Source organism: Ictalurus punctatus, chromosome 15, assembly GCF_001660625.3.
Source record: "Ictalurus punctatus breed USDA103 chromosome 15, Coco_2.0, whole genome shotgun sequence".
In the NCBI taxonomy this organism is placed as follows: Eukaryota; Metazoa; Chordata; class Actinopteri; order Siluriformes; family Ictaluridae; genus Ictalurus; species Ictalurus punctatus.
Window position 1 is genome coordinate 11,800,227 of NC_030430.2, and position 15,000 is coordinate 11,815,226.

The 15,000-nt window shown below is 39.8% G+C and overlaps 1 protein-coding gene across 5 annotated transcripts in view; it reads left to right on the top strand.

Moving 5' to 3' along the window:
- sulf2b (sulfatase 2b) overlaps nucleotides 1-15,000 on the top strand; it is a 158,764-nt gene that overhangs the window by 35,950 nt on the left and 107,814 nt on the right. For 4 of the 5 annotated variants that reach the window (XM_017486937.3, XM_017486934.3, XM_017486933.3 and 1 more), the window contains one exon: nucleotides 10,648-10,719. The exons of the other annotated variant lie outside the window; for it this stretch is intronic. The gene's annotated coding sequence lies outside the window, so the exon portion shown is untranslated. The remainder of the gene's footprint in view (nucleotides 1-10,647; nucleotides 10,720-15,000) is intronic. 5 annotated transcript variants of the gene reach the window in all.

Sequence of the window (15,000 nt, forward strand, 5' to 3'; positions counted from 1 at the left end):
AACTTTACAGAAATGTCAACACGGTATACAGATATTAAAGAGCTACCTTTAGAGTTAGAAGCTTCTCGGAGGTTGACTTTAAGGGCTCAAAAGGGGCACCTGGCACCTATACGTGCTCTGAAGGTGGGCCTCAGCCGCCTTACACCATGCATAAACCTCGATGTTAGAGGATGTTGACTCACAGAGGCTCCATCAATAGAGGCATAGCTGGCTGAAATGGCAGTCACATAGACCCTGGCTGAGAAAAGTCCTTGTAAGAACTCCAGAACTGTAGCTATTAATGAGTCTTTATTGGTCACATATACATTACAGCACAGTGAAATTCTTTTTTTTTTGCATACCCCAGCATATTAGGAGGTTGGGGTCAGAGCGCAAGGTCAGCCATGATACAGTGGAACAGAGAGGGTTAATGGCCTTGCTCAAGGGCCCAACAGTGGCAGCTTGGCAGCACTGGGGCTTGAATCCCCGGCCTTCTGGATCAGTAACCCAGAACCTTAACCTTAACCAAGCCATCACTGCCCCACAAAGTTTACACAGTTTACTGGGTCTAGCTGACGTTCCTCACACAAGATAAAAAGTCACCACTTGAGTGCATACAATTTCTTTGTGGATGGTGCTCTAGCATTCAACATGGTCTCTACAACCTCAGTTGAGAGACCAGAATCTATGCCCCTCAGGGGCCAAACCCATAGTTTCCATAGTTCCGGCCAAGGGTGATAAATTAGCCCTCCGGCTTGAGACAGTGGATCCCTGTGGATGGGAATCTTCCAATGAGGGCCGTCTAGCAGGGACATTATGTCTGAAAACCATATTTGAGCTGGCCAATAAGGTGCTACTAGCAGCAGACATAGATGGTCTTGGTGAACTCTCGCTAGAACTTGTGGGAGCAGAGTGATCAGGGGACAAGTGTACAGATGTGACCTTGGCCACATATGCACCATGGCGTCCAGCTCCAAAGGTGCAGGATGAGTGAGTGTGAACAACAACAGGCAGTGTGTTGTCTCCTCGGAGGCAAACACATCCCCTTCCACTTGGCTGAACCTCTGCCATATGGACTCTACCACTTGTGGATGGAGCCGCCAGTCCCTGGGCCTCAGGCCCTGCCTTGACATGATATCTGCCCCCACATTCAGGTTGCCCAGAATGTAGGTTACACTCACTGACAAGAGCTTTCCCACCGCCCAGAGAATAATTAGTTGCGCCTGCCTGAATAAGGGGCGCGAACGTAACCCTCCCTGGTGGTTGATATATGTGACCACCGCTGTGTTGTCTGTCACAACTAACACATGGTGGCCTCTCAATTGAAGAAGAAAGAATTTCAGTGCTAGAAATATGGCCCGCATTTCTAGGCAATTTAAATGCCACTCCAGATGAGGGCTGCTCCAGAGACTATGAGCTGGACAGCCATCTCAGACCGATCCCCAGCGCGTGAGGGAGGCATCTGTTATTACCGTCTTGCAATAAGGAGATGTCCTTAGTGTGTGACCAGAGGTTTGAAACTGGGGACACCTCCAAATTCTCAGAGCACGTAGGCATTGCTGTGTGTCACATTACGCTCCAAGGTTTCATCATTGGATGAAACCCCCGACTTTTCAGCCACCACTGAAACTGTCTAATGTGCAATAGGCCCAAATGTATGGCATTGGCTGCTGCTGTCATAAGCCCCAACAGTCTCTTGTAGACACTGGAGGGGATGCCCAGACACAGCTTTATCTTGCTCAATTTTGATAGGATTGACCCTACGTGTGTTGGGGATAGAAATGTCCTCATTATAGTAGAATCCCATATAACCCCTAGAAAAGTTGTTCTCTGCACTGGAGAAAGCATAGTTTTCTTGAGGTTCAACCTGAGCCTCAAGCTCCTCATGTGGGCAATAACAAAATCTCAATGTTGAATTGCCAGTTCCCTGGATCGTGCTAGAACTAATTAGTCATCCAGATAGTTTAGCACACAGATGCCCTGGAGTTGCAAGGGAGCCAGAGTGGCATCCATGCACTTTGTGAAGGTGTGAGGGGATAAAGCTAGCCCAAAGGGACAAACCCGATATTGGTACATCTTGCCTCCAAATGTGAACCTCAGGAATTTTCTGTGACTATGCGATATTTTTATGTGGAAATATGTGTCTTTTAGATCTATCTTCACAAACCAGTCCTCGAACTGAATCTGTGGAATGATAAATTTTGAGCATCAGCATCTTGAACCTGTATGTCCAAAGAGTATGGTTCAGATAACGCAAATCTAAAATTCGCAGCATCCTTCCATCTTTTTTATGCGGATCAGGAAATTACGACTGTAAAACCCTCCCTCTCTCAGGGAACGGGGTACATGTTCTATGGCCCCATTGTCCAAGAGGGATCTTTGTCAGGCTCTGCTCTGTGCTGACTACTGTGGTGAGCACACCTTTGAGCCAGGGGGTCAAGTTCTGAACTGTAACCCTTTTCTACGGTGGTCAGTACCCATGGAGACACATTTGGCAGTAGCTTCTGCTGATACATCCCTCTCATCAGGACCACTACTTCTTTGTCTGCTTGGCCTTTATGATCATTCTCAGATCAGACTCATTAGCAGGCATGGGGAGGCGGGCTGACACAGTTGCCTTCTGTGCTTCCCTTGCACTACTGCTGGACAGGGCACCACTTGTGGATGCCCGGGCAAACTTGATGTGACGGGGAAGGAACTGGCTAAACACATGACACACTTCCTGAATTCTCTGTCACTCATACTTTTCTCTTTTTTTAAAAGGACAGAAAAGTAATCTTCTTTGAAAAGATAGAGAGGACATGAAGAGTCTTTTGTGAGCATTAAATGAATGACCGAGAAGCAGTCTCGCTGAAGATAATAAGGCTGATGGCGTGCCATTTTATATCATGCGATGCGCTTAATTACCATGTCACCTGATCACGGCAGGCCTATAAATAGGCATAATGTTACACAAGCTTCAGATACCGGTCACGTGCAAGGGTGCTTCCCATAACGTGAAGCTCATGCAATGTTGTTCCCTTTGAAAACGAACATGTAGTAACATTTTTGAATGTCATTTTTCACGGCTTTTTGAAAGCAATTAGCAAAGTATTCACAGTATTCACAATAAATAAGAGCTGCTCAACATGTGCCTCTTATTAGTCTCTCCATAACAACAATATAAATGTATTTTGGCAAAGTTTAGTTAATTGCTCTTGAAATTCATTGTGCATAAAAGTTAGCAGAGTAGCAATTAGTTCAGTTATGGATATACTTATTAATTAAGGTCCAAAAACTTTGGCTGTGTTCACATTGCTAGCACAATCAGCATAAATGCAGTGTTGAAGCGTTAATGCTAATGTTAATTACAACAACAACAACAATGAGAAAAAAAAGGGTACAAAACTGTATGGAACCTTTATTGTTCTTAGCTTTAAAATGTATTTTTCATCTGGAAATGTAGACATAGTTTACCTTTAATGAAAGATTTGAGGAACATAACTGGACAGTAGTGGTGCCACGATTTCTTAGTGGTTAGCACATTTGCCTCACACTTCCAGTGTTGGCGGTTTTATTTCCCTCTCTGCCCTGTAGACACAGGGTTTGCATGTTCTCCCAAGGTACTCCGGTTTCCACCCCCAGTAAAAAGACATGCATTGTAGGCTGTTTAAAATTTCCAAATTGCCCATAGTGTGTGTTTGTGATTGCGCCCTGCAATGGGTTGGTACCCCATCCAGGTTGTCCTCCACTTTGAGTCTCCTGGGATAAGCTCCAGGCTCCCCCGTGACCCTGATTAGGATAAGCGGTACAGAAAATGGATGAATAGATGTAATTGGACAGTAATTACAATTTAGAACATGGTTTCCAAAGATTTTTGGGCACTGGCTCCAAATACGGACACCATATATTTTCTGCGACATCAAGCCTTGACCACCCTACATTTTTCACAATTAGTACTATTTTAATATTTTAACATTTTATCACATGTCAGAAACATACAGTATGATACTGTACATATAGTATGTGACTAAAAATCAAATGGAAAAAAATTCCTTGCACTGACATACCAGTCTAGTGGGAAGGGTTAGCTTATTTTTCTTGGCACATTTTCAGAAAGAGACAGGGAGTGTGTTTAAAGGGTGTGTCTCATTTCTGCTGTCATATTCAGCTTTGAATGATATGTAAGGAATAAAACACAAAGGGGTGTGTTGTAGGAAAATAATCCACATAAGCGTGGTATGATACCACCCAAAGTGAAGCAGAGTTATGTAGTAACGTTTTTGAATGTCTGAAGTATTTTCCAATAAATGGCCTGAATTGTGTTATTCTGTTTGTACCACAAGAACCTGTTGTGCATTATTATTGTGCCTTATAACACAGGTAAGAGTATTGAATCCAGCTTCAGATAGACAGCAGCATGCAAAAGGAACAATCATCAGTGTATACAAAGAAATATCTGCATATTCTGTTTTTGCAGTGTACCAAAACTCTTTTGGTTTCTTGCCATTATTTATTGTCATGATTTTAAAGCCACCATGAATTCAAAATTGAAGTTTTGTGGCTTTTACTATCAATATGTTAGCCTTAAGGTTATCTATAAGCTAGTGTGCTGCAAAATAATTTTAAAAAACAAACAAACATGCATTTAGAAGATATACGCATTCAAAATTTACAGTCTCACTCTATCACCAGTATGGATCAGCAATTTTGATAACATCGTTCTGCACTTCTCATCAGCTTCTCATCAGATTTTCTGTCCAATCAAATGCTCTCTGGAATCTGAAGTGTCCCTCTCCCAACATTATAAAAATCCACGGTACTAACTGTCAAGCACGGCTTAGCCCAGGCTGTGAGGTAAGCTAAAAGATATTAGCTATTTAAAATGGGGGAGCCACTCGATATGGTCCCACCCTGACTTCCTGTCTCAGTGGAAATTACATCAACACATTGAATAACACTGCTTCACTGGGACTTTAAATCCATATTTTGTTTCAGCACATTTTCGTGTTCGTTTTCTTGAATTTTGCTGTTCTACTGAGTCACTCAATATGTTCAAGGCTATGCTACTGCAGTGCGTCAGGCTAGTGTTAGAAGACTAAAATAGTAAATATGCTCTTATTTGTTAATTGTGGTTTGTCCCAGTGACATTTAAAAATAGCAGCAAACAAAATCCATTGCATAGTCAGCACAATATTTCTAATTACTAAAGTAAATAAGTACAACAAAAGAGAAGATTTTTTTCTCATGAGTGCATTTGTAAATCAAGTGACCCCACGTGGGGTTGCAACCCCTAATTTGTGGGTTTTATATCAGCAGCATGTATGCGTATCACATTCTCAAACTAAAATTATAATTCATTTGGCATGTATAACACTATGTCAGCATGTATAACACTATGTCAGCTAAAAGGATATATTTCATAGATGTCTGATGTCTTACTAAAAAGAAATTAATAACTTTATTTATTTACAGTAGCAATCATCTAGCAAACATCTAGACATTATGAAAATTGAGGGTTCCTCTGTCTTTCAAGTACAGAGAAAAATCACATACTACATCAGCCATGTCACCTCACACACTCTGATGTAAATCTTTCATAAATCAACTACTATGTACTGCTTATGAATGTGCTATGAAGGCCCAAAGTAGTTAACATTCAACTAAAGATTTATCGAAGCATGTCAGAAATGTGAACAAATGTTCACAAGTGAAAGAATGTATTCCTTAATCAATCAGTATGCAGTATGCATAAACTGCTGTAGTTAGCTTGAATGCATAACAACAAATAATATTCCTGAAAACCAAAATGAGGAAGAGGTTGTGAGTACCAAAGACTATTAAAACATCCAATGCATCATATTTGTTCTTGTTGTTTGGGCCGTGGAGCTCTTACCTACTACATTATGCATGCCGCCGGTCAGACAGTGATGCAGGAAATGCAACACAGCGTGTGTGTTAGAAGAGCAGGAAATGAGAGGTGTGAATGGGAGGGATTCTGTGGTCACTGTTGTTGCTTTTTATTCACGTTGCTAAGCAGTTAATTACTGTTGCTCAATGTAATACATGCTGTTCTCGGGTAATGCTGAGGTAATGCCACATCAGGGTTTTGTTTTATCCTGCAGTGGTTAAGATTACAGCTATGGGGTAAAATGGGCTGATCCCAGAGCAATAATTAAAAGCTATAGTATCTGTTACATATGCCCTATAAGTGAAAAGAGATATTTGTGAAATGGGTTGTGAACACTATATGAGTTTTGTGCTCTGTGTAGGATCATCACTGCAATAAGTCTTTTTCACCGAGTGATTCAGTGCTAAATTGTGTAACATAATCAATGCCAGAAATTCTGTAAAGGAATATGAAAAATATGTAACAATTTTTTTTCTGCAATAAAATAGGGTTGGCGCTGGCAGGATATTTTAAATGTGGATCAAAATTCTACAGTACGTGTTATTCTGGAAAAACTTTACTTCATAGCTACAGTAACACTGCTGTGACTACATTTTGAAATTACAGTAAAGCATACAGTATCATTAACTTTACTATAACCACTAACCCAGTGGTTCCCAACCTTTTTCAACTCACGGCCCACATAACCAAACACGTTTCCACGGCCCACTGCAAAAATTTTAACTGACCCCACTATTTTTATAACTGAGAACTCAGAAGCTAGATTGTTAACTGTCTTTATTGAATGAATTGGGAATAAACAGAAAACGTAGATAACGGGTCACCAAGCCTTGAGAGACTCGGGCTGGCACTGCTCAGGAAAACAGATCAAGGCAGAGGTCGGCAGCAGATAGACCATCGGCAGAGTAATCAGTCAGAGGGAACAGGCAGAGCAGGGTTGAGACAAACAGTCAAAACCAGCAGAGAACTTGAGCACTGGACAAAGCAAGACTAGAGTCAGGCTCGAGTGACAAGTGCAAATCGAGATCAGATATAGAGTGAACAATCAAAAGAGAGAAAACCAGGCAGAAACCAATGAGCGGCTGCATGCAGCTGCTGTGTTGAAGGGAAAAACTAAAATAAAGAGACGAGGGAAACACAGAACAGAGAAAACATCGATCAAACGTTAGACCTGACCATTTTTAATTTGCAACGTGTGAATAATTTGAAAACAACAACCATGAAAGAAACATAGCTAAATGGATAACATACAACAAAAACAACCTTTTTCGACTTGTTCACATGACAATTAGATGTCATAAACTACAATCTTTGTCACTCACCTAATGTGAAGTTTGGTGGTGTTTAGCATTTACTAAGCGCTGTATGTCAGGCTGAAGTGCAAAAAATTGTAGAATGTGATGAAACTTATTCCGGTATTTTGTCCTGAGTGCTACCAGCACAGAAAATCCAGCTTTGCATAAGTATGTTGTCAGAAATGGCATCAAAATCCTCAGAGCTTTGTCAGAAAGATCAGGATACTCTGAGAGAGTATGAATCCAAAAATATGCTAAAGATTTTTGAGAAAACATTCATTTTAAAGCACTGTCACAAGATAAGTATGTCATGGTCTTTTGCACTTAAACTTGTTTCGGCTCCCTCACACAAGTTTAAAAAAGGATTTTCAATCCAGGTAACCTGAACATCTGGAGATAGAAAGTAGACACACAACTGGCTCTTCAGACCTTGGAGATGCTCTTCAATCAGCTTTGTAACCGAGGCAGGTAGGCTCACGGCTTCTTCTGTCAAAAAATGTGACAAATTTTCAAACGATTTGGAGTTTGATTTAGAAATTCACCTGGCCTACATGTCCAGTTTCTTTATTGTGGCTTCGATTATATTTTGGACTTGAAACGCTGTCACTGTTTTGCCTTGAATATTCAAGTTCACTCCATTTAGGTGATTAAAAATATCAGAAAGGCAGGACAATTTTGCAAGCCACTCAATATCACTGAGGCAATCTGAAGAGGGAAATTTTGAGTCAGATAAAAAAAAATCCGTGCTTCGTTACATAATTAGAAGAAAAAGGTAGCACCCTGCCTCGTGAAAGCCCTCGTACCTCAGTGTGTAAAAGAAGCTGAACATGGTCACTTCCCATTTCTTCACAAAGAGAAGTCAAAACAAACATGACTGAAGGGGCCTAGTCTTTATGAAATTATGAAAGTCTTTATGAGATCTGTGGGCATCTTCTTGGTAGCTACTGCTTCCCAATGTAAACTGCAGTGGACAGAGCTCATAATCGGTGCAACTGTTCTCACGTGCGGAACGACTCCGTTACAATGCCCCACCATTGCTCTTGCTCTGACTATGCTCTGACCCACGCATTTAGACCAATCTATTCCATTTGAAACAATAAATGCATTCAAAAGTTCATATATGGCTTCGGCAGTTGATTGAGCCACCATGGCTTACAGAAAAGGAAATCCTCTTGTAATTCTCCATTATGTACATACTGTACATAAGCAAGGAGACTGGAAAGGTTTGCTATATTGGTCAATTCATCCAAGTGTAGGGCATAAAAAGGAACCTCTCGATTGTTTTTAAACAACTTCTGACTTATATCATCTGCTATTTCATTTATTCTTCTCTCAACTGTAGTATCTGAAATTGAAATTAGATTTAACTGCTTGTGGGCCTTTTCTCCACACATCACACCAACCATTTCTTTTGCTGCAGGTAAAATAAAATTTTTATTAATAGTAATTGCTGGCGCCCCACAATACCCCCGGCCCACACATTGAAAACCACTGCTCTAGCCCATAGAAGATAACCCATATCTTCTAATCACACGTACTGTTTCCAATCACCAGTTCACCACATTTCCACACCTCAAACCTTTGTTCATTGCGAGCTATCTTGCTTCTGGCTCATCTTTACAGCCTTTATCTTTAATACGACTAACATCATTCTGGGAAATCTGGGAAAGCTCTTGTAAACAGCAAGTGTAATATGTCATACTCTCCTGCGCCATCTTCACAGTTATCGCCAATAGCGAAAACAGCTTCTGGTGCCGCACCGGATGTAACTGAGCTGGCTGAGACAAAATACGGAAGCTTTCTGTGCACACGTTTCAAGTGTCATTAATTTCTTGTTAATTTAATTTTATGTAGTTTTTTATTTTATATCTTTCTTTTCATGTTACATACAGTATGATGTGGCCTTGACTGTACTCGGAAAAATTTCCGAGTCCAAAATGTCTGTGTCCGTGTCAAGTTCGAGTACAAATTTACCTGAGTTTGTGACAAATCCAAGTTCATTCATAATTAGAATTGAGTACGGACTCGAGTCCGAGTCCAGGAGCGAGTATCCCAACCCTAGTAAAAACAAATTGAGCATTATTAATGTTGTTTAAGACTGTTGTATGTGGATTGTTTTAGAAGTGATTTTTTATTTATTTGATATCTTGACTTCATTGGTTCTTTAGATGTAATCAAATCAGAAAAAAATCTTTAGCACTACCTTAGGCACCTGTAGCACACCACATTTTTATGTTTACAGTTCATACTAGCACTGACTATGATTTATAGTATTTATAGGTTTAATTTTCAAGTGTGTCTGTATTTAATAAATACGTTTTTCGATTTCCTTTTAGAGAGCAAGTAGTTAAAATTCCACATAGAATTTTAAGTAAAAATTATAACAGCAGTATAACTATGAAATTATGGCTGTGATTCTTATGCTAATATACTGTTACTATGCTAATATAATGTAAGCCTCTAAAAACACTTTAGCATTCTATTTTAAAAATACAGTATATTACTGCAAACAAATGCTACCTGGCAACCAGTTGGTTGGTTGGTGGGGGTGGAGTGCGGATGTTACGGTGCAGTGTGTATGTGTTTGTGTAATTGATAGTGACTTGTGTTTATACGATGGTGGTCTATGGGTCTGCAGATGCAAGTATTTTGATTCTCACTCATAAACACTATGCCCACAGAACAAACCCCCCTAGCCTCCCCTACTTTTTTTTATTTTTTATAACATACCGTGTTTCCTGTTAATTATAAGGTCCCTTAACAAGACACTTGACATAAAAATGTGACTGCCATTTTCAAGGACATTACAGAATAAAGGTGAGACAGGCATGGTGAACAGATGTGCTACAGGAAAAAAAACTCATACTCACTCCAGCACTGTGGGCGGGTTTAAGTGCCACATGTGAGTGCTTTAATCCACCCTTTATCCAGTGCTCAGAAAAATGGAAATGTGTGTTATCTATAGTGAAATACCCTTCACCTGCCCAGCAGAGCTCTGCAATACATATTCATTGAGTTCATTAATTATATGTGCAGAACTTTATGTCACCTTGCTGAGGGAAAGAGACTCTGTGAATCAGATTGAAGTAAGTGGACCTTGTCACCTTCTTCATGCATATTTAACTAAAACCTACTTCAGCTACAGAGAGGAGACACTTGCTCCCTGTTCTGTCTGCCATCAGAGAGTTTGAGAAATTCATTTTATGTTGGTGTGGTTTGATTGGTGCTCTGGGTGAAGGTCACTCAGTGATGTATGTTGCATTCGTAACGAATGTGCAGAGCCTTACATCAGCAACACTGCTGACATGGATATGAAGAGATTAGATGCAGCTGTGTGTCTGTGTGCATCTGGACATGTGTATGTTTACACCTATACCAAAACTAATGTATATGTTGTTGTTTAGGGGTCAGTAAGCAGCAGTGTTGTATGTACGTGTGTGTGTTGTGTTAATTCAGTCTCATCGCTGTTCTTTTCTCGTACAGTTTAGCAGAACTGCATAAAGTGCCACGAAGCTGCACATGGGCTGCAGACAGACTGCTGTCCTTCATCATCAGGTAAGCTGATTCCCTTCATACTTTAACAGGAGGTTTACCACCTCTATTTTTATTCCTCTTTTTTTTCCTTAAGGGAGTACTACAGTTGATTTTTTTTCAGCTTAATCTACTGTTGTTGTAGTGTGTGTGCAAATACCATGGACTAGAATTTTAATTTAATACAATACCCTATGCTGAGGAAAGAACAGAAGATCGATTTAGATCAGTTGTTGCCAACCTGTGGATCGTGAGCTACCAGTTGATCGCTTTTTTAGTAGATTGCAACCACACAAACTGTCAATGATCGCAACACATTTTAAAATAAAAATCAACAACTAAAAAAAACCATGCAGTGGTAAAATATTTGCTGGTTGTCTAGATATTAAATACAGTAAATATTTAATTTGTAGTGTGCAATTGTAAAGGTAAGGGAGTAGCCCAAGAAAAATATGATCAGTGGCCAATTGCAGTTTGGTTACCTTTACAGGTTACTATTTCTGTCTACGTCACCTCAACCCTCTATTAAGATATGTAGCTAGCTAACCTTTAATCCATACTGTATGTGCACCGTTAATGATTGAACTCTGTTCAAGAAACCACAGACAAGTAATGAAATAAGGAGAAAATATATAATTTCCTATCATTTTGAAAACTGTCTGCTTGAATTGTCACCAGACTTTAGTGCTGTTGTAAAGGGGTAATAGAGGCACCATCACACCAGTAGCCATGCAAAATTCAAGGACTCATTCCCACACAAGTGCAAAATATGAGAGAAAAGAATTCAAGAGTTAAAATTGGTTTTAACCAGCAATCACTTTTCACAAAACCCACCAAAAGAGCTAAAGCTGCTACTGAGGATTCATTCAGTCTTAGCCATCTCCTGACGAAGCACAAGAAGCCCTTCACCAACAATGAGTATTTAAAATAAGTAATGATTGTCACCACTTACACATTATTTACAGACTTAAAAATAAAGTCACAGTGTGCCACTGTAACTATTTAACAGTGCATGTTGTTTTAACATATATTAATAGTATTAACGTTTCTTTTCCTACTGCTGCCTATTTATATTTGTACAGTATTGCTGTGTCACTTTGATTATTGATTCCTGTACTGAGAGATGAACTGATTTACTATTCATAAAGTAAAATGGCATTACTCTTAGTGGGCTTTTTGTTTTTGATTTTTGGCAACATATAGTGTGCCAAAGCTTCCAAAGTGATCTTGTGCTCATTTACTCAACCTTCTCAGGCAGCTGAGACTGTGCAGATGCCGAATGATCAGAATGGGCTCTTCCTCATTGAGATCGACCTTTTCACCAGTCATGCCAAATGGTGCACATAATCTAAGATCATTAATATGTTAATCCGGCTAAAATGATTTCAAATATGCAATGATACAACACAAATGAAAAACTAGGATTGTTGAGAGCTTAGTATGTCACACAGACATGAGAGAATGCATTACCAAGTAGTTTACCAAACTTTCAAAGCTAGAGCAATACTATACAGTAAAAGTATTGCTGCACATTTTTTGTGTGCATGATCTGATCCAAAATTTTTCCCTTGACAAATAATGCTTTTTATGTAAGGATGAATGATCATACCTTAATTTCACCGTCCTATTATGTTATGGATCAATTTGACCATTTCCACATTTGAGATATCTGAAATACTGGTTAATCTCTCTTTTTCTCTTTGAAAATTTTTTGACTTTCCTCATTTAGGTTCATGAACTTGACATGAACTTTATGCAAATATTTCTTCTTATGGCTTGTCTTGGACAGGTTTACTGTTTTAAGCTGTTCTTTGCTGTTTTTATGTGTATTTAAACTGTGGGAGTAATTTTGACCCATAACATAATGGATGTAACTTTTGTTCCCAATATAATAGGAGTGTTAAATATGTTTGACTGAAGTATTCATGAAAACAATGACTAAAAGTGTGTGTTTCACATAAATATTTATTGACTGCCCCAACAACTGCCCTTAGCCTTCTATTATAAGGGAAGATTAAATGTTTATTTTCCATTTTAATGAGGAGGAGTATAGATTAAATGTCTTTGTACAGGGAAACATGTTTTCAATTATTGTCTGTGGTAATTCTGAAGAAGTGGATAGAGATTAGTTTGAAAAGCACTAGCCTATTTCTTTAATTCAATTCAATTCAAACCCAGAGAGCAAAACATTTACAGTCACACATAATTGTCATTAAACCTCTCTCTAATTACACACATGGGTGTGCCAGTGGTAACTCAGGGCTGGATCACTTGTCTCTCAGTGTGTATTCACGCTGTTGCCTAGTTACGCTGGCTGTAGAGATGCTGCTGACAGGGCAGGTGGTGCCCAGATCTAATGGCTGTCGGCAAAGGCAAGAAAGCAGCTGTAAACAACTTTCTCATAAGCAGTGAAAAGTATTGCCTGTAGGTGCTGCAGTTTATTCATGAGGCAATGTATAAGTCAAGCCTGTAAATGCAGGTGCATAAATGCAACGATGCACACTCAATCACACACAGGTATTAGTCGCTTAAGCTGTAGAGGTCACACATGTTAAAGGAAACTGTGGTCTAATTGATTATTAAATGATATGCAGTGCCAGGATAGAGGTCCTGGATAGCCTGGGGAGCTTTATGTAAACCAAATGAGATTGTACATTTAAATATAGTTTGTAAATGTTTAAATCTCTGAAATGAAAGAATCCCTTTCACACAGAGGTTTAAGCTTGTGTGTCTCTGATGGATTCAAGCACTAATGCAGACTGCAGTGTCATTGCTACACTTTGTTACTGAACTGATCCATCAAGCTTCCACATAATCAGGCTGTGTTATGGGGACACACACACATGCACACACACACACACACACACACACACACACACACACACACACACACACACACACACACACACACACACACACACACACACACACACACACACACAAAGCTGAGCCATCACGAGTCCCCTGTCCTGATGACTGGTGGATGGTGAGAAGTGATTAAGCCTTGCAGACTCTTTTTATCATCTGCCTCTGTGTGTGTGTGCGTGTGTGTGCATGTGTGTGTGTCCCCATAACACACACACTCCACAAACATCAGAGCCAACTGACTGAGAGACACACCATCATTAAATCTGCAAAGCTTCAGGCAGCAGGGTATTGCTAGTAATCTACAGACTGAGAGCAGGACTATCAATACAGAGTGTTGCCACACCCACATACACTACACACACTGTGTTACACTACTATCAATGTTTTATCCTTGCTGTGTTGTGTTGTGCTGTGTGTGGCTGCAATTTCTTGCATCGTACCCTTTTACTGGAAGAGAGTTGTCTGATATAGCTTGCAGCAGTGTATGCATTCAACAATCATAGCTGTAGTTAAGCCTGCAGAAGTCATCCAGAAGCTGGAAACAGATGTGGGCATGTGTGTACAGCTGCCTAACTGCCCCAATTACCATGATTAGTCATGTAGCTGTGGTTCAAATGTACAATAACCAGTGTAAATGAGCTGGAAAATGATGGCTGGCTGTCTGAATCTGACTCTTGTCAATGTAGCTCTATATTTCACTATTCGCCAAGAATTAAGTGTGTGTGTGTGTGTGTGTGTGTGTGTGTGTGTGTGTGTGTGTGTGTGTGTGTGTGTGTGTGTGTGCCTGTGATGCATACGTGTCATTTCTGGAGACCAAATATCCAAGTGAAGATAGAAATACATTACAGTTTTGACCATTTTCAGACAAATGGTTGGTCTCCATAAAAAAGCTGGGGGGGTGGGGGGGGGGGGGGGGAGGTTTCTACACAAAAAGCAGCTTTTTTGTAAAATGAAAAGATTCTAAAGATTTCCTTTACAATCCTGAAGTTGAGGTTAGGTGCAGGCACAGGCACAGTATTATTTACATTCACTACATGCATGTAGTCTATAGTTGATGTATGTGTATATTTTGGTCTGGTTCTAAATAGTGCTTTCTGATTTGACACCCTTTGTTTGGATGGTTGTAGTCTTTTGTCTTAAGAGAAAGTATATCTGATATGTATCTGGTGTCCAGAAACAGAGACCATCTGCTCATTGTTTCCTTATTTCTTCTTTTTTATTTCTTACCATCATCTTGAGCTTGTTGTCCGGACCTTTAGGGCCAAGCAAGCATACCTCTCTAGCTGTCTGTCTCTCTGATTGACATAAAAGAACACTAAAAACACTTTGAACATGGTGGCGCTTTTTTCTTCCAAAATCCTGCAGCACTCATGTGTACAATAATCCCCATCAGCTAGGCTCTCTCTGGGAATTATACAAATGCTGTAATCTCTTTTC